Genomic DNA, 20,270 nt, shown 5'->3' with positions numbered 1-20,270 from the left:
ATTGTTTTGAAAAATAATGGACATGTTATTTAATTTTTCTTGGCCTTTTAAAAAAAGAAACATGTGACATTTTTTTTATTGAATCAAGTCAGAAAGTGAGTACATCAATACTCACTAGTGAGTATCTCGGTATTATCCATTCATTCCATCGCCATCAGTGTACTAATTAACCTCAATAAATTACATTCATACTGTTTCATAAAAGCTTTAGTTGTGAGGACTCTCAACTGAACAGTCTATACATGAAATCACTATAACAAAATGGTCTTTTAGTGAGGAAATCTCTAGCGAGGAATGTGACAGCCTGTCCCGGGAATTTTAAAACGTACACGTGAAAAGACGATTTTGCCCCTAGTGCGTTTCCTTTACGTGTTGTGGCTGTTTTGGGTTTTTGTTGACATGTTTTGGGCCACACACACACTAACCTACACCTACACACTTTCCCTGCCCTGTACCCCCTATCCCGTGCCCAGTTCCCTTCCCCATTCCTCCTCCATCGTATGGACACACACACAAACACACTAAACCTCCACAGATCGAAGAAACCAAGGCCATATTCGTGCTCGTGAGGCTTGTAGGAGTCCAACTATACCTTTTTCAGGTGAGAATACCCTCGTTTTCACGTCGAACTCACGATGCCCGATTTTGATACTGTTCATGCTCACGTGATTTCTCACGTTTTAGGGAATTTCAAGCTTGCAGAAAGCTTGGTGAGGTCCCTAGGAGGCTCGGGGTGGTTCGTTTGAAGGTTTTGGACGTCGGGATCACTAGTTTCGAAGTTGGCCGGAGTTGGGTTGATTTTTCAGGTGAGATTTCGTGGATTTTAGCCCTTGAAAGTAGTATGATTGTGTTCCTCTAGTTCTAAGCTTCATTTTGGTACCAATTTTGTGAAATTTGGGTGAAAAACGAAGAAGATATCAAAGTTTGAAAATTTTCCAGTTTTCCGGCGCCGGAGGCTCACCGGAGAAGACGACGGAATATTCCGTCAAGTCTGACGGAATATTCCTGACGCCGTTGACGGAATCTGTTAAAACTGACGGAATATTCCTGACGGCGTCAACTGACGCCGTCAGCGTGCCAGGCACGTGCCTGCGCCTGTGAAAAATTATTTTAAAATTATGGGGATGTTCCTGAGGTTGAGTAGATCACGTTGGTGTATTCATACACCCCATTTGAGGATTGTATGAGAAGTTATTTCTAAAGGTTGGTTATGTGCTTTAAAATTAACGTTTTTGTAGTTATTTCGCATATAGGTGATACCTATCCCGAGGACGAGCGTGGTCACTCGAGGAAGGGGGGCTATGACCCTTCCACATACCAGTGAGTGGGCTTTTGGTTTTCCGTATATACCTATATACTTATTTTTTTTCCCAGAAAATGAATTGTATTGTTTATTCGTTATATGTCATATATTATATTGCCGTTTGTTATGCATGGTTACTTGCATTTGTATATATATGTGTATTGGTGCTGCGGACGCACAGGTAAGTGACAGGTGAGTGGTGATTTATATTTATGTTCAGTAGTGATTTTAGATGCATAGAGAGCTCATAACCTGCACCCTCGGTGTTAGTGCTCTCGCCCAGAGTTGGGCACAATCCTTCACGTGATGTTCACCTCCCGCACCACACGCTCAGCTTGGATCCAAGTTAGGTGCACAGTCCTGTCGTACAGACCACTTTAGGTGGTTCCGACTCGTAGGTGACCCGCGATTTACTCGCCTAGCCTTCACGTGACCGTAGCACTTGAGCGTATATACATATATTACACCCAGGCCTGTCGTACAGACCACTTTAGGTGGTTCCGACTCGTGTGCAGGTCTAATTAGTGAGATTGAGATTTGAGCTCTAGATTCAGCCGTACAGGTCACGTTAGGTGACTCCGGCTGCCAGATTATATGGTACTGATATGATTATACCTGAGCACTTGCATTTTATTCTGAGGTTTTGGCACGGCATATTCTTGAGCATGATTGGTATATATATATATATATATATATATATATATATATATATGTCTATTTTATGGGAAGTATACAGGTTTTACGGCGAGGGGTTAGAACTTATTTGTTAAATGGTTTTCGAAAAGCTTTGTTTTTGCCCACTCACGCTTTTGTTTTGCGCCCCTCCAGGTTCTAGTTGACTAGCAGGTTTGGTGGTTTTCCCCAGAGGACTTTTCCGGCATATCTGACAGACGATCACCAGCGTAGGGCCACCTTCGGGTGTACTGTTGTCGCATCTTTTTCATTTGGACTGCTTTAGGATTATGCTCTGAACTTGTGTCTCACTTACGCTAGCACTTGTTTCTATTACATTTTGTATGCTAGTTTTTATTATTCGTACTATTTACATTACTATTTTATTAGCTTCCGCATGGTGCACATGGCTACGTCACTTCCACGTGACGGCCAGCATGCCCTGATCTCGATCGGGGTGTGTCAAGGAAACTTAGTTTTCTCCCTATACAATACTTTTTACAAGGATATTATTTGTTCTTTGCAAAAACAGACCCAATTTTGATTACAAAACTTGTCCTTGCTCTAGCGAGAAATTCAAATATTTTGCAAAAAAAACATTTCCTCACTGTAGATGGACTCTTAGCGTGGTAATCTATCTTTACTCACTATACCGAGTAAAAGTTTTAAAGTTTAACAAAATGGAAACTTTGAGCGAGAAATTTTTTTTTCTTTCTAAAACATCTTTTTTGTTGTAGTGAATGCACAATTGGATTCACATACATCAACAATAAATAATTCATCATGTGCGTGCAGGTAGAACACTATGCATAATTAACACCTTTCCAAAAGTGTTAATTACACTCAATATTCTTGTGGTATATGTGTGGGAGTTTAGGTTAATTGTTGGTCGTGCAAATTTTCCTCAAGATCAAGAAATTTGTCACATAAGATGAAATGAAGCCAGATTTAATTATATTGGTATCATTGTCTTTGTTAATAGACTTGGGGTGTTATGAGGTATTTGTCACATAAATGCATTTGTTTTCTCCTTTAGATTTTCAAATTTGGCGTGACCTATAGATATGAAGAAATTCATTGCACTACAAAAAACATCAGGATTTGTCGGGCCATATACTGTTTCGTCACCTATAATTTTGCTCGTCAAAATTTTGTGGGTCAAAGTTTGTCACGCAAAACCCGTTGCTCAAATGTCTACCTGACAAAATATCAGCATTCGTCTGGCGAACACTATTGACCAAACTAAATAAAGTCATCGGGTAAAAGAGCATTGACTGACCTGACCCGACAAATATAGCTTGTTTGACGACAAAAATTTTGTTGAGTTTCTGGAAACAAAGTAATAATAAAAATTTAGCTTGACGAATATTAGTCAAGCAATTATTTAAAAGGAAAAAAATACAATAAAATTCTACTCGACGAATATATTCGTTGGGCAAAGCTTTTCAATATATTTTTTTTAATTCAAAATTTAAAAAAAATATTTGATTTAAATAATGTATTAATTCTAATTATATTAGTCTAAAAGGCTAAAATAAATCACAACATTAAAGAAATTAATTTAATTACATAAAAAAATTATTCGTACAATTGTATGTAACAAAAAAACTAAGTACAACTACTGGAGTTACTGCTGAGGTGGCTAGTGGAATGGCTCCTAAAGGTCGCTTGGAGGATTGGAAATGCGAATGCTAGAAGCTGACATTGCTTGCACTATCCTAACAATGTACCAAAGGCCCTCCACTCGTCAACGCACGGTTTCTTGCTTGTGTGGAGCTTCTTCTTGATGGCTCACTAGCTCCGTCTCCAACTATTTGCAGTTTGGAAGATGTCTTGCTTGGAGGATGAGAGCTAGATTAATAATAAGTTTCCCCAAGGTCCTAAACCTGACCCACTCCTAGGATGCCGAATTCTTTGCCTTTCTGTCCGCCAACCACGTCCATCAGCAACTGTAAAGACACCTCTAGATTAGATGTCATCTCCTCCATTACCATGTCCAGTTTCTGCTGGGAAAGGTTGGCTACGTACTCGTCCTTATTCAGCAACATAGAAGCCTACAAATAAAATAAAAAAATAAAAAAAAGCATGTTACCTAATCCTTGAAAGTTTATTTTGGTGATTTTTGGCGTATACAGTCTCAGAATATATATATATATATATATATATATATATATATATATATATATATATATATAAGTTTGAAGGTTGAATCGTTGAAACTAGTTTCGTAGAATGTGTATCCCGTCAAAACAATTGATTCAACAAACACTTAGAATTTATTTTATACTTCCGTTGAATAGAATGGAAGATTTTGTGATGTCCACTAGTGTAAATATTTTTAATTGATGATCAGGTTCGTTCATTGTCTTCTTCTAGGGTAAAAAATTATCAAAAGTATTGCTAAAATAACCGTTAAATCGTGATTTTTCATTTGTAACCGTCGAAGGATTCCATCCCGTTACCTAATCCTTAAAGGTTTATTTTTGGTGTTTTTTGGTTTATCCGATCTTGAAGTATATGCAAATAATTTTGACAGGAGGATCATTGAAATTAGTTTTATAGAATGTTCATCCAATCAGAACAATAGATTCAACAAACAATTAAGAGTTTATTCTATATTTTCATTAAGTAGAATGGAAGCTTTTGTGGTGTCCACTATAGTTTAAATTGATGATCGGGTTCGTTTATTGTATTTTTCTAAGGTCAAGGAGTGCATTTGTAAAAAAAAAAAAAAAATCAAAACCAAAGCTAAAATAACCATTAAGTCATGATTTTTGTTTTGTAACTGTCGGAAGATTTTGTCTCGTTACCTAATCTCTTTGAACGTCTGCTTTTTGAATTTTTGGTTATGCGATATCGGAGTATATACAAACAAGTTTGACATTTGGATTGTTAAAACTAGTTTTGTAGAGTGTTTATCCTATCAACAATAGATTCAACAAACAATTAGAGTTTGTTCTATTTACTTCCACTAAGTAGAGCATAAGTTTTTGTGGTATCCACTATTGTAAGTATTTTAAATTGATGATCAGGTTCGTTCATTGTATTCTTCTAGGGTCGAGGAGTGTAGTTGTAAAAGATCATCAAAATCAGAGCTAAAAGAACCATTAAATCATGATTTTTTTTGTTTGTAACCGTTGAAGGATTTTGTCCCGTTACCTAATCTCTGAAAGTTTGTTTTTGGTGATTTTTGGTGTTGCGATCTTGGAGTATATACAAACAAGTTTGATAGTTGGAGTGTTGAAATTAATTTTGCAGACTATGAAAATTAGCGAAGGAATTAAATATGCCAATCATGTCTCTCACCTTCCTATGTATATATTTGGCACGAAAAGTATACCCGATGCCTAAAGCTTTGCCTGTTGAACTCTATTCGTCGGGTAAAAATCCTCTTCAAAAAACCTAAAATGTTGACCCTTTTTGCCCAACTAATGTTTGTATTCTATCAGGGGCTAGGCTTATGTGCAATCACGTTTATCTAATCAGACTGCTTTTTTGTATGCACCCAAAATTGAATTTCATTCTATCTATTTTAACGGGAGCACCATATTTCATCAGGATTCATAATGTTTGTTTTCTGTCAGGGGCATAGGCTTATGTTTAATCACATTTATTTAATCAGATTGCTTTTTTGTATGCACCCGAAGTTGAATATCATTCTATCTATTTTAAGGGGAACACCATATTTCATTAATGATAGGAGCAAATATATGATTCATAATATATAGATGAAGAACATGAACACATGAACAACTTGCAAACAAACATCTGAAAATGCAAAAGAATAATTAAAGATGTTGCAAGACAATGCTAAAAGAGACGGAGGATCCATATGAACGATTCATCTAGTACTGAGATCATGAAATAGATGAACAGTCTCAATGCTCCCTTTGTAATTGATATATGTCCTGATAAATGAATATATATCATCTATTATCCAAATAATAGATGATACATACACAGAGAGAGAGATATATGTATATATATATATATATATGTATGTATGTATATGTATGTTATAAACATCTTATTTAAGTGTGATTGTATATATCTTAGATTAGATTTGTTTCTAGTTATTCTTTCCTTTTAAGACTTGTATTCCTTGGAGGAGAAGGATTTCTTCTCTTCCCTATTACTATAAATAAAGGCATGCGTAGGGGAAATAACACATCCTCTACACAACCCTACAAACACATCTCTCTCTTTCTATTTTCTTTGTGCCGCCGGCCCCCCTTTCCTTGTCAGTTAAATATAGGCCACAACACATTATCAGCACGCTCCTACCACTACGCTTAGGAATCTAACGTGTAAGTTTTCTGCATCATACCAGTTCACCAATATCATCAGCAATGAAGTTCTTTCAAAACAACAGTTTTTATCTCGATATTTTTGCAGCCTTGATAGCATGAACATTCACCACAATGCATGACCCAACTTTACGTTTTTTCAAATTTTAGATTCTACATAAATTGTGTATGCATTCTATTTATAATTATTGAATTATGTGAATTTGATATTGCCATTAATTGCATCAAATATATGTCCATGCATTAAATTATTAATATGAATATGCATTGAGTTAATCTGGAATTGAAAAAAATTATAAAGAATTTTTTAGGGTTTTGTTGAAAACCCATCTATGTTGATGGGCTCCTTTTTTTCCCCTGAGCTGAGAACCCAAACCTGGAGTCACGACTGTAGGCCTAAACCCTAAACTTGATGCCCAGATAGCGTCGCCTCCCTTGAACCGTCGAGTAGCATGGCCTGCAACCATGCCCAACCACTTTCGCTTACTTCCTCGACGACCTGAAGTCGTCACTGATGAGTCCTTACTTGAAATTCAATATTTTTTTTTTCTTTGAAATTAAAATAAAATTTTTTTAGGGTTTTACAACATTGAGAGTTTTTCACTATCAATTCAAATTAATGGGTTGCCGTTGAACCCACGACCTCTGCCGTGATTTTTTGCACCACGACTTCACTGCTTTGGAAGTCTCTCAAAGAAACTACCCTTATGTGGGTCCAAGATGTGAAGCTCCACCTCACTGCAAAGAATTTGTGTCCCGCAATTGAAGATGAGACGGACAACCTGGTTAGCGAATTTGAGAAAGTCACTACCATGATCTTCATCCGAAGACACATTTATGATGCACTATAAACCGAGTACCTTGCTGAGGAGGATCCACAAGCACTCTGGGTCGCTTTGGTTGATCGTTTTGATCACCAAAAGGACATCTTCTTGCCTGAGGCAAGACATGACTGGCAACATTTGCGCTTCCAAGACTTTAAGTCTGTGAATGAATATAATTTTGAAGTTTGTCGAATCTGATCACTTTTCAAGTTTTGTAGCGATACCTTGATCGAAAAAGATCTCCTGGAGAAGGCCTATTCGACCTTCTTTGCTGCTAATATTGTCCTGCAGCAACAATATATGGCTCAGAAGTTCACTAAGTTTACGGATTTGATCTCTGTTTTACTTCTCGTTGAAAAAAGTAGAATCAGCTGTTGATGAAAAATCATTAACCTTGACTTACTAGGGCAACTGTTGTGCCTGAAGCAAATTATAGCACGAACTAACGCCCATAACGCCAACATAAGCATGGTAGGGGTGGCCAAAAGCCACCCCATCAAGGTTAATAGAGCCAAGGCCCACCTAAGGGAGGAAACCGAGCCTAGAAACACCCTAACCTCGCTCCTAAGGCCTCGAACTTCAAGAATGAAGGCAAAGCACCTAAAACTATGGATGCAGAAAAGTGTTATTCAAAAGGTTGTAGCTGAATATCATTGTCGTTGTAAGAAGTTTGAATCAACCTTTGTGCAAGTGGATGAACCGAAAAATACCAAGATGGAGATTTCTAACTTTTAGGAGGATACCACCCCTATGGAAGATTAGAATCTTAGACATGAACTATTTCTAGTTAAACTTTAGAATAATAGTGCCGAATTCCACATAGTGGCGAACCCTCCCCACCCAGTTTTGCGTGAATGCATCTATTTCACTAACTTCATACCTAAGAATGCACCTCTGACAACCCTTTCAGGCCCATCCAACCTGATCGAAGGATACGATAAGGCACGTATAATGTTGTCAATGGTACAATTTTGACCATTGATAAGGCACTCTATTCTCCACATTCCAGAAGAACATTATTGAGTTTCAAGGACATTAGAGATAATAATCGCCAAGCTAAAACCTATGTAGAAAATGAAGTTGAATTTATGTGCATCACTTCCTACGAATATGGCAAGAAGCGTATTTTAGAGAAGATGGAGCGTATCCCGAGTGGTCTGTATACTACGACCATATGCCCTATAGAAAGCTACTATTTGGCCGGGCCTACCTCTAGGACCGTGCACGAAATTACACTTTCGCATGATCATTTGGGACACCCTGGATGAATAGCGATGTGCCATATCCTCAAATCATCACATAGGCATCCACTAACCCAAAATTTAGGTTCAATTCAAGGAATCGCATGTTAAACCTACTACATGAAAAAGCTTATTATTAAGCCTTATTATGATAAGATTCATTTGAATCCTCCTATTTTTCAAGGGGGGGACATTTGTGGATCAATTCACCCCTCCCTGCGGACCATTTAGATATTTTACGATTTTGGTTGACGCTTCCACACGTTGGTCACACATGTGCTTATTGTCCATAAGGAACGATGCATTCTCCAAACTATTGGCCTCAGGTTATCAAGCTCAAGGCGCACCATCCTGATTATCCGATCAAATTTATTTGATTAAATATTGCAAGAGAATTCACATCTAAAACTTTTGATGACTATTGCATGTTGGTTGTGGTTGAAGTTGAACATCCAGTACCTCATGTTCACACTCATAACGGCCTGGCAGAGGCATTCATTAAGCGCTTACAAATAATTGCTCAATTGTTAGTCAAACGTACCAGGCTCCGAATCGCTGCTTGGGGTCATGCAATACTACACACAGCCATGTTGGTCTGTCTAAGGCCTGTTGCGACCCAACCATATAGCACCCTTCTGTTGGTTACCAGATACAAACCCAACATATCGCATCTGCACGTTTTTGGTTGTGCAGTCTATGTGCCGATTTTGTTGCCCTTACTTACAAAAATGGGGCCTCATCGAAGGATGGGAATCTATGTCGGATATAATTCTCTTTTAATCATTCATTACTTAGAACCTTTGATAGGCGATCTATTTACCGCGCATTTCACAAATTTTCACTTCTATGAGACAATCTTCCTATCATTAGGGAAGGTAAAAACATCAACATTCCTAAAGAACGATGCAATTTATCGTGAACGACTCCCACTTTGTCTTATTTAGATCCCTGCACTGCCCAGTCTAAAACTGAAGTGCAGGGCATATTAGATCTTCAGACCATGCTAGATGTTTTCACCGGTCTAGAGCGAGTGACAAGATCACGTATTTCAGCTACGAATATGCCTTCAAAGATGTATGTACCAAATGTACGACGGACTATCTCCTAGAAGCCCGAGACGCCATTTTGGCCGATCCACGCCAGAAAGCTTCTTGCATACGAAGAGCATCGAGGACAGTTATCTTAGCCACAACTTCCTTATTAAACCTCTCTTCAGAATTCCCATCAGAACAAATAATATTTTGGATATTATGAAGTTTTTCCTTAGCAATAGTGACATTTTTGTGGACATCACCAAAAGTATTAGAGTTCCAATCACGAAGGCAATGCTTAAGGGCTTTAAGCTTTTCCAACATAACAAACATAGGACACCCATATGCAATAGTTGACTACCAACACTTAGCAACCAAATCAGAGAATCCTGAATGTAATGTCCACATGGACTAAAATTGAAAAGGGCACGGTCCTCCAAGACAAATAGTAGAAGCCGAGAAAACTAGACAATTATGATTAGAAACAACCTTGGGCAAAGCTGAACAACTAGTATGAGACCAAGATTGTAACCAGCATGTGTCACAAAGAGAGCGGTCAAGACGCCTTTCCATGTAACCACGAACACTCCAACCATTAGTCCAAGTGTAAAAAGCACCAATAGTATCCATATGAGTAAAGTCACAAAGCTTAGTAGTACTGCGAAAGTCCTCGCACGAAGTTCGAGCAGGTAAGTGACCACCCATTTGCTCATGTGCTCCAAGAATAGCATTAAAGTCACCAATTGCCATCCACGGTACTATAGTATTAGAACGAATATTTAAGAGATCGCACCATAAAGCATGACGAAGAGTCGAAGTAGTAACCGCAAAGACAATAGTAAACTGAGAAAGAACACCATCATAAGAAGCCTGAAAAGTAACTTGTTGCCCTGAAGAAGAAATCACAGTAGGAGAACAATAACTCGTAGAATGCAAAACCCAAATATTAGGCATTAAATCACCCCTATTATTAACAGCAAGCAAAGATAGACCTAATGAATTCCAATAAGCAAAGGGAATAGAATCAAAAGTAACCATAGGTTCAGATATGCAAACCAAGTCGGGATGATGGGAATGACAAACATTAGAAAGCTCTGTACGCGTATCAAAATTCCTAATACCGCGAATATTCCAATAAACTAACTTCATTTAGAAGTAGAGACAATTTGTCTTCCTGCCCTCGTAACATAGGGTTCTTCTTGCCTACATACGTCAACTTTTTGGTTTTTTTTTTCTGTTTCTTCTGCTGAGATTTACTAAGAACTAGGGTAAAGTCATTGGAGACCTTCCCTGAATCCACAACATTGATTTCATTCCTCAGACCAAAACTAGGTGGAACATCTCCATCAACATTAGAATCAATATGGGCAATATTATTTTCTTTAATAGGCTCATCATCGGTCTCCCTTGAAAGAGTGTCATTCAAGTTACAAGAAGGGGTATCATCAATATTATCGGTTGGTTGTAACTCTAGAAGCTGTCTATTAGAATTTGTCTCTAACTGACCATGAAGATCTGCCGACAAATCAATAACCTTGTCAGCCAACACACTTAACTCGGTATTCACAACACTGATTAATATTTGATGTGCATAATCGTTAACTTGTTCAACATGTCGTTGCTCAAGAGAGCTACAAGGTGGGACCTCCATATCATTATTAAGTCCAGGAGAACGCTCATTATGAATAATTTCAACTAAAGGAGAACGTTCCTTGTGTATAAACCTGAGGAGTTGGTGAGCGTCTGCGACGGTGAGCCTCAATATCTAGTTGCATCCCATCTGAATGATTGCCCTTTAAATGCCTACATTTGTTTGTATAATGGCCAATTACACCACAATTTCCACAAGTTGAAGGCAAATTCTCATAAATAATATCAACAGAGAAACCATGTTGTTCTCGCTCAACCATAATAGATGAAGGCAAATCAGCAGAAAGATCCACATCCACCAGAATTCTAGCATAATAACCATATAACTTTTCACGTGTAGCATGATCCAACTGAAGTGGGGTACCCACCCCACAAGCAATTTCCATAAGAATGCGAGGGTGCCAATACTCTTGACTTAACCCATATATTTTGATCCATACCTGTGCATGAGTTTGGGGGAGGACGTCACCAGGCTTGAAGTCCGGTTGCCATTGGGACAACCTAAAAAGACCAAATTGAAGTGTGCAGGTTCCACCACCCCACACTCTTCTCATGTCTTCTTCGGTGGAAAAATGAAGATCAAAATATCCTTTGCCTAAAGGCACTAGTTTCCAAGAATTCTGAAGCTTCCATAAAGAAGCCAAGGCACTCTTGAGAGACTCAGTCTTCATCGGCATCGTTCCGTTTTTTAACAAAAGTCTACCAATGAGGTTTGTTCTGCATGACGGTAATTGTTCTTGATAAAGGTTCTCACTAATCTTGACATAAGTCGCATCGCCTCGAACTGTAGGAATAGGAAATTGACTTAAATTAACTGAAGTTTATGCACCATTTGTGACAATGGAAGCAAAGGTCCTTGCTTTTGGGGATTGTCCGGATAATGAACCAGTGGCAATATTCAATTTGGAGGAAGTGGCAAAGTCAAGGAAGCCCCATGGGCATAGGACAGTGGGTGACTTGTCCATGAAAACCAATCAACCTAAAACAAAATGCATTCCAAAAGAATATTAAAAAAATTAGAAATTAACCTGTTGAAAAGTGTGTAGATGTGGGCAACAATGGAAGTCTTCTCTAAAGGAGAGCCCAAGTCTGCAGGTGCAGACGACCCCCTCAAATTGCAGAGCTTAAAACCCCAATTTCAGCAATAAGTTACTGCTACGACAGCAGAACGCAAAGAGCCAATACCCACTTCGGTGCGGAACGCAAGGACCCAATACCCAAATCGGCGCTGGGACGCTGGGATGACACCGGCAGTGACACCGACAAAGCCTAGAAACACGAACCCGTCGGCGCGTTCATTTCCTTTTTTCGCAGGCGCGTTCTTTTTTTAAAAGCGCGTGCCTATGTCCTATGCCTCGCTAATCTAGCACACCCTCCTACTCTTCGACGAGCACCTCTAGCAGCAACATTAAAGCGTCCAACACCTACGTTGCGCGGAGAAGTGCATTTGAGGCTTATTCTAAGCTTTGAATATTGGTTCATAATCATGTGTAATTAGTAGGCAGGATGTTGTTTAATGTCGTGCTAATTACTAATTAGTATACATTTGACATAAGCTTATGTTTACCATGGTCAGAACGAACCTACGCGTGGTTAAACCATGCTTGTTTGAGAGGCATTCCGTCCTTTCTCTCCCCCTCCTGTTGGATGTGATCTAGAATGGGTGTCGGCATTGATTAACATTGACTCAGCATCATGGAATGTCAACTTGATTAATTCTTTGTTTTCTCCTGGTGAGGCGGCCATGATACACTCTATTCCTCTAAGCGGCATGCTTCCCCCAGATCAATTAACGTGACACTATGATGCTAAATGCGCTTTCTCGGTCAAAAGTGCCTACAAAGTTGCTTATGACATGCGGGATCAACCGTCCACTTCGAATCAAAGTATCCCTGCGGCTTTGATGTGGAATTCTATCCGGAAAGTCAATGTTCCAGGTAAGATTAAAATTTGTGTTTGGAGAGCTTGTAATATTCTCCATACCCATTCTGAGGTGATGTCAAAAGGAGTGGAGGTGGACAACACTTGCGTTTTTTGTAGTTCCTCTTCAGAGTCAGTGCTACATGTGTTTAGTTTTTGTCCATTCGCCTATGCAGTCTATCTCTCTGCCAACATGAACTTTGATTCCCAACATGGAGTTCTCACCTCTTTCTGCGACTGGTTTTCTCAGTGTACAACCTCTATTTCTCCAGGTCAGCTCAATTACTTTTTGGTGCTTCTTCATTCAATATGGCGTGCTAAAAACTCTCTATTGTGGGATGGCAAACTTGAGAACCCTGCCTTAGTGAGCTATATGGCTAGTCTCCATTTGAACGAGCTCCTTAAAGCCTTTGAATTCGGTTTGGTTCGAAAATTTGGTTTAACGTGCTTATTTTCTCTTAGTGACACATTGTTGGATTTGCAAATTTGATTTAAAACACTGTTGTTTGGGGCCCTAATCCCAATGGAAATTTCTCGGTGAAGTCCGCGACTTGGCTCCAATTAGAGGAATTAAACATCTCCAACGCAAATGCTTATTAATAGGATCTGGAAGCAAATTATGCCTCCTAAGATTAAGTTATTTGCCTAGACTCTGGTCAAGGGTAGATTCCAAACTAGTAAACGTCTTAGCAAGTTTTTACCAATGTAAATAACCAGTGCCCGATGTGTCATAACCAAGAGGAAGATCAGGACCATCTTTTTCTTGATTGCCAGCATGCTAAGCAGGTATGGACCTGTTCAAATGAAATTCATTTAGCTACTATTGCCGACAACCTCAAAGTAAATGATTGGTTGAGTACCTTGCCACACGAAGGAAAAATTGAAATTAGCTGTTTAAGTAAAGCTCTGGCTATTTGCTGGCAAATCTGGAACGATAGGAATGCACTTATATTCAGGAATGAGAAACCTATACAATACCAATCTGTTCTTAGAGCCCTCTCAACGGCTAAAGATTATTTCAAAGAGAATACTAATCTCGCTAAGCAATCTGAGGCAGGCATCAAAGGGATATTGATTATATGGCAGTGCCCTCCTCCTCCGTATGTTAGAATAATTTTGATGGGTATGTTTCAAACTCTATGGCTGCTGGAGGATTCGTAGTTAGAAATTGAAGGCTGATATCATTTTCTTTGTTGTCAACAGATTTGGGTGTATTACAACTTTGTTTTTGTCACAAAAATGCATTCTTTTTTTCTTAGAATTCTAATTTTGACGAGACCTAAAGATATGAAGAACTTCATTGACATTATTGTGAGCGTAGTCATATCTATTAATGTGGATGTGCTCACTTCTATGCATTTGAGGTCAACTAATTTAGGTCTACTTACGTCATCGTCAACCGAAATGTTTAAATATAGCTCCGTCTAGAAGTATAGCCCCGCAAAAAAAAAAAATATATATATATATATATATATATATATTTCAATGAATAGTGTCAGACCATATTTATAAATCATCTCTAACCGAATAGGCTAAACATAGGCCCTCAATACTTTATTAGTTTTAAGTTTGTACTTTAAATTTATTAATTAAACTACCGTTGAATGTTTTCAAATTTAATCATTGAATTTAAATCAATTATTGCAAATAAGGAGCTGGATCCCAAAAAATGGGTTAAGAGCCACACTAAATTTGGCCAGCCTAATGCCTCTTTGGCCAAATAGTAGTGAACTCTATAAAATTATAACCTAGTTATCGGTTGGAGATAAATCTTTGGACAAATTATATTATTTTTTTGGCTTTTGAACTTTTAACACTCTCCGGTGGAAATGTCCTTACAATTTTTTTAAGGGAAGGACATATTTCATTCATGAAGGAGCAAATACATACAAGATTTACATAGATCAAGAACTTGACCCAAAAGGGGGTACTAACGAAGATCTGAAAATATATATACAAAAGAATAATAATCTTATGTTGCAAGACAACGTTGGAAGAGACAAAGAATTCACAGAAACCAATGCATGCAAGGTCCTGCCAACTCAAGTAGTTAGAACTAAAATCGTTAACATTATTCATTAGTAGTTTGGGTCAACACATGCAGAAAGATCGTATGACATATATACATGTATTCATTTGTCACACCAATGATAATTGTAAAATGTTGTATGCGTTATGTCAACTTATGTAGTTAGAAAATATTATGCTTTAACCTGAACGCGCATTAGGTGGTAAATAAGATTCATTTGTTTTCTTAAATTAGTTATTGTGGGATCTTTTGGTGTGATTGACTTGACATGTCATATAGAATAATAGAGGTCAAGTCAGAAATATGAAAATTGAACATTATTCATAACCACGGTGAAACTTGCAAATATATCAACAATGTGATTTTCGTCTTATTTATTTGTAAATGAAAAGAAATACAATATTCGCTCTTTATTCAGAAGCTCCAATTATAAGTCAAAACACTGTTTCAAAACTTAAAGAAAAAGGGAATGAAAACCACACCAACGCATTGTATGATGCCAAAATATTACACAACTACTTATTAATGCTTTTTGCTGCAACAGGCAATATTAATTTAGTTGTAGGAGTCTTGGTTCTCCAAGAGGTAGTTCTCAATCAACTTGAAGAGGTGGGAAGCCTTCTCTTTGCCAGCCTTAACATGCTCTTCCTTGATCTCAACGTCACCTTTTGTGTGGTAGTGGCTTATGCTCTTGATGACAGAACCGCTGCCGGAAGCCACCAACTTGGTCTCATAAGAGATCTTCTCAATTGTCTCAGTGATAGCATCTCCTTCGATCACACTGTACTTGTAAACAAAGTTGTCCTTGTCAACCCCATCAATTCTGTGCTTCACATAGCTGTATGTGCTACCTTCACCGAAGTTGATCTTCTTAATGGTTCCAACTCCACCATCTCCTTCAAGGATCTCAGTGCTCTTCACTGCCTGTGGTGCAATCTTGGGGATGAGGTTGTCAGCATCAAGAACAAAAGCATTGTACAACCTAGCAGGGGGGATGATGGAGGTGAACTCGAATTCGTATGTGAAAACACCCATGATTCTGAGAAGTGTTTGGAAAGTAAGAAAATAGAAATTGATGAAGAGTAAGATGATGTAACGGGAGGTTTTGAGTTGTGAAGAAGTGAGGGAGGAGGTATGTATTTATAGGGTGAGGCCGAAGGTTGATCACAAGGTTTTATTATGCAAGTTCCTGCTTGGTTCTATTCATTTACGTGGGAACCATTACTTTTTCTACGTGGAATTTTGTATTTTAGTAAAGAGGAAGGGAAGGACCATCTGGATATTGAAAAAGAAAATACCCAATTAATCACGAGGTCGACTATAACCTCAATTATTTTCCATATATAACATGGGTTTGTACTATGAGATTCCATTTGATGATAAACAATAGTATGAGAACATGCATGAACCATGCATGTGGGACTTCTCATAATTCAATTTTCGTTGTCTACTACTGTATAGTTGACAATTTTGAGTCATTTTTCATTTGGCTGTGTGCTTAAATAGATTAACAGGGACGAGGACTGTGCATTGGGATAACAGCATAAATCATACTTGTTACGGTTGAAATTATTTTGAGCCATTTCCATTTGGAGAGGTGAAAGCCTAGAGGAAAACGGTGGCCAATCAATGTTGACAAATTGCAACTAGCTAATGCTGAAATGCAAGTCAAGTCCCCCTAATTTGAACGTCTGGAGTTTGACCAAAAAAAAAAAATTGAACTTCTAGAAGTGCATACTATTTGTAAGATACGTACTAATATTAACTAATTAACCTCCGTAAAATTTATTGGAAAATCTAAACATCTTGGTTCGTTTTTATGTTAGGGTGTTTTTGATATGGTGTGTATTATGGTTTTCTAGTCGGATAAGAATTATGATTACTTTCCCATCTTTATTAAAGGTTTAAGATTGCTTTATTATTTTTTAGTATATTAAGTCTTTATAAGTACATCTGTTGTCACCTTGGAGGTATCAAGTCTTAGCAAGACTAATGTTTTCGTTACGTAGCATGCTTGTCAATTTGGAGTGTTTTTCTTTCTTGTAGGTCTATGGAATAATCTTTATTTTTCAATAATTTTTTTTTTTCGTCCTTTGATTTGTAAATTAAATTTCCTATTCTATTGTCATTCCTTTATGCAATGCATGTGCCTATTGTTGAAGAGTAAATCTCGCCTAATCATTTTCCACTATAAAATATATATATCAACAGCTAATTACGTGTGTGAAGCTTTTACAATGTTGCGATTACTAATATATATGTTGAAGGTAAAAGAATTATCACTTAAGTCTTGTGCAGTATAAGGGATTGAGTTGCAATGGATAAACCACTATTGTCAAGGTATGTTGAAGGAATAAATGAAAAATTTGTAGCAAACTTGGAGTAGAAGGTGAATTACTTAGAAGAAAACTCATCTATTTTAATCCTCCTCAAAATGGTATAGAAAGGAGAAGTTTTTTTCCATTTCTAACCTCCTTATCCCCTTAAAAAAAAAAAGTAATAATAAATAAATAAATAAAATCATTATTCTCTACCTTCATTGTACCTTAATTTGTTAGTTATCATTCGAATGAGGCCTTAAAGTAATTGCCTTGTTGGAACTCCATTGTAGTGAGTATGTTTGGCAGAACTTTACCAATGACAATTCAAACAGAGTCTATTAAATTAATAGAGTATATAGGTAGCTGAGAGCAAGGATTCTTATTCAAATATATATGATAATATATTATTTTTGAAACTCAATGAGACCAGACCGATACATTTATTAGTCTACAAATATAAAGGTAGCCGAGAGCAAGGATTCTTATTCAAATATAAAGGGTTGGGTCAACTCATGCAAAAAGACTATGGCATATGTATATTCATTTGTCATACCATGATAACTGTAAATGTTAAATATGTGTGGTCAACTCGTGTAGTTAGAAAATATGATGCTTTAAATTGAGGGAACTTTAACGAAAAGTTTCTGGTGCTGTTCATTTTAACAAAAAATCATATTTTTACATTAAAAAGTCAATCTTAATATTATTCACTTTACCATTTATTTTGTCCTTATCGTTAAAATTCAAAGTTCTCAAGTCATTTTCATTGGTTTTTCTTTAAATTGATCGCATATTAGGTGGTAGATAAGATTCATTTGTTTTCTTAAATTAGTTAGGCTTTTTATCCAAAATGGTCCCTAAGATTTGCATAACACATCACTTTGGTCCCTAAGATTGAAAATCAATAGAAATGGTCCCTAAGATTGTGCACTATCCATTATTTTAGTCATTCCGTTAAAAACTTTTATAAGTGTCCTGAATCTCTTGGCCGGAAGTTTGGGCAATTTTCAAAGTTTCATAACTCAATCGTTTCATAACCAAATTCAACCCATAATATATCACAATGAAGATAGGAAAGTGTAGAACGAAATTCCACCTATTTGGAAGCCCAATGGTTGCCAAAGATGGCTGAAAAATAGCCTGAAATGTGACCGGTCCGCGGAAAAACTGGAAAACTCGCCTGAAACTGGGTAAACTTTAAACGTTCATAACTTCTTCAATACTCAACGAAATTGATTGATTAAAAATGAAAATCATACTCCTCAAAGAGAGGAAGATAATGGTACCTTTTTCGAAGGCTAACTTGCCGTGTTTTGGCCGGCAAACTAGTCGAAAATAGCTAACTCGACAACCAAGATGGCCACTTTCAAACTGTTTTTGGGCCAAACCACAGCTAGTTAACCTTTAAAAAAGGTACCAGGCTCTTCGTCTCATCGAGAAGTATGATTTTTGTTTTCGAATCACTTGATTTCGTTGAGTATTGAAGAAGTTATGAACGTTTAAATTTTACTCAGTTTCCGGTGAGTTTAACGGTTTTCCCGCGGACCAGTCACCCTTCAGGCTATTTTCCGGCCATCTCCAACAGCCATTAGGCTTCCAAATGGTATAATCTTGTTCTACACTTTCCTATCTTCATTTTGATATATTATGGGTTGAATTTGGTTAAGAAACGATTGAGTTATGAAGCTTTGAAAATTGTCCAAACTTTCGGCCAAGATCTCCAGGACACTTAACGGAGTTTTTAACGGAATGACCAAAATAATGGATGGTGGACAATCTCAAGGACCATTTCTATTGATTTTCAATCTCATGGACAAAAGTGACGTGTTATGCAAATCTCAGAAACCATTTTGGCTAAAAAGCCAATTAGTTATCATGTGATCTTTTGGTGTGATTGACATGACATGTCATATGAAATAATAGAAGTCAAGTTAGAAAAATGAAAATTGAAAAAGAAATTTGAAAATATATCATCAAATATGATTTCTTCTTATTTATTTGTAAATGAAGGGAAACACAATATTCACTCCAATCAAAAGCTCCAATTACAAGCCAAAATACTGTTTCAAAACTTAAAGAAAAAGGGAATGAAAACCACACCGATACATTGTTTGATGCCAAAAGAGGACACAACTACTTAATAATACTTCTTCCGACAGTAGACAACATTAATTTAGTTGTAGGCATCCTGGTGCTCCAAGAGGTAGTTCTCAATCAACTTGAAGAGGTGGGAGGCCTTCTCTTTACCAGCCTTAACATGCTCTTCCTTGATCTCAATGTCACCTTTGGTGTGGTAGTGGCTAGTGCTCTTGATGACAGAACCGCTGCTAGAAGCAACCAACTTAGTCTCATAAGAGATCTTCTCAATCATCTCAGAGATAGCATCTCCTTCAATCACACTATACTTGTAGACAAAGTTGTCCTTGTCAACCCCATCAATTCTGTGCTTCACATAGCTGTATGTGCTACCTTCACCGAAGTTGATCTTCTTAATGGTTCCAACTCCACCATCTCCTTCAAGGATCTCAGTGCTCTTCACTGCTTGTGGTGCAATCTTGGGGATGAGGTTGTCAGCATCAAGAACAAAGGCATTGAACAACCTAGCAGGAGGAATGGCGGAGGTGAACTCAGATTCGTATGTGAATACACCCATGATTCTGAGATGCCTTTGGGAAGTGTGAAATAACTAATTGATAAAGAGAAAGACTGAGGAAGAAAGATGATGTATTGGGAGGTTTTGAGGTGTGAATAGCTGAAGAGGAGGTATGGTATTTATAGGCGAGGCTGCCTGAAGGTGGATGGATGGGATTTACGCCATTTCGTTTTTTTTTTTTTTTTTTTTTTTGTTTTTTTTTTGTAATTGGTTCTATTCATTGTGACGTGGGAACCATTACTTTTCTACACGGAATGTTTGTATTTTAGTCAAGAGAAGAACCATCTGCTAATTGAATAAAATAAAATAAAAATAGCCA

The 20,270-nt window shown here is 37.5% G+C and overlaps 2 pseudogenes; both read right to left on the bottom strand.

Moving 5' to 3' along the window:
• Positions 1 to 15,323: 15,323 nt before the first annotated feature.
• LOC137718255 (major strawberry allergen Fra a 1-3 pseudogene) lies at positions 15,324 to 16,088 on the bottom strand (annotated as a pseudogene).
• A 3,178-nt stretch (positions 16,089 to 19,266) lies between these two features.
• LOC137718242 (major strawberry allergen Fra a 1-3 pseudogene) lies at positions 19,267 to 20,027 on the bottom strand (annotated as a pseudogene).
• Between the last annotated feature and the right edge of the window lie 243 nt (positions 20,028 to 20,270).

This window comes from Pyrus communis, chromosome 8 (assembly GCF_041283825.1).
Source record: "Pyrus communis isolate YQ-2024b chromosome 8, ASM4128382v1, whole genome shotgun sequence".
Taxonomy (NCBI): Eukaryota; Viridiplantae; Streptophyta; class Magnoliopsida; order Rosales; family Rosaceae; genus Pyrus; species Pyrus communis.
The sequence above is the reverse complement of the archived record's forward strand: the minus strand, read 5'-3'. Positions and strand labels throughout refer to the sequence as shown.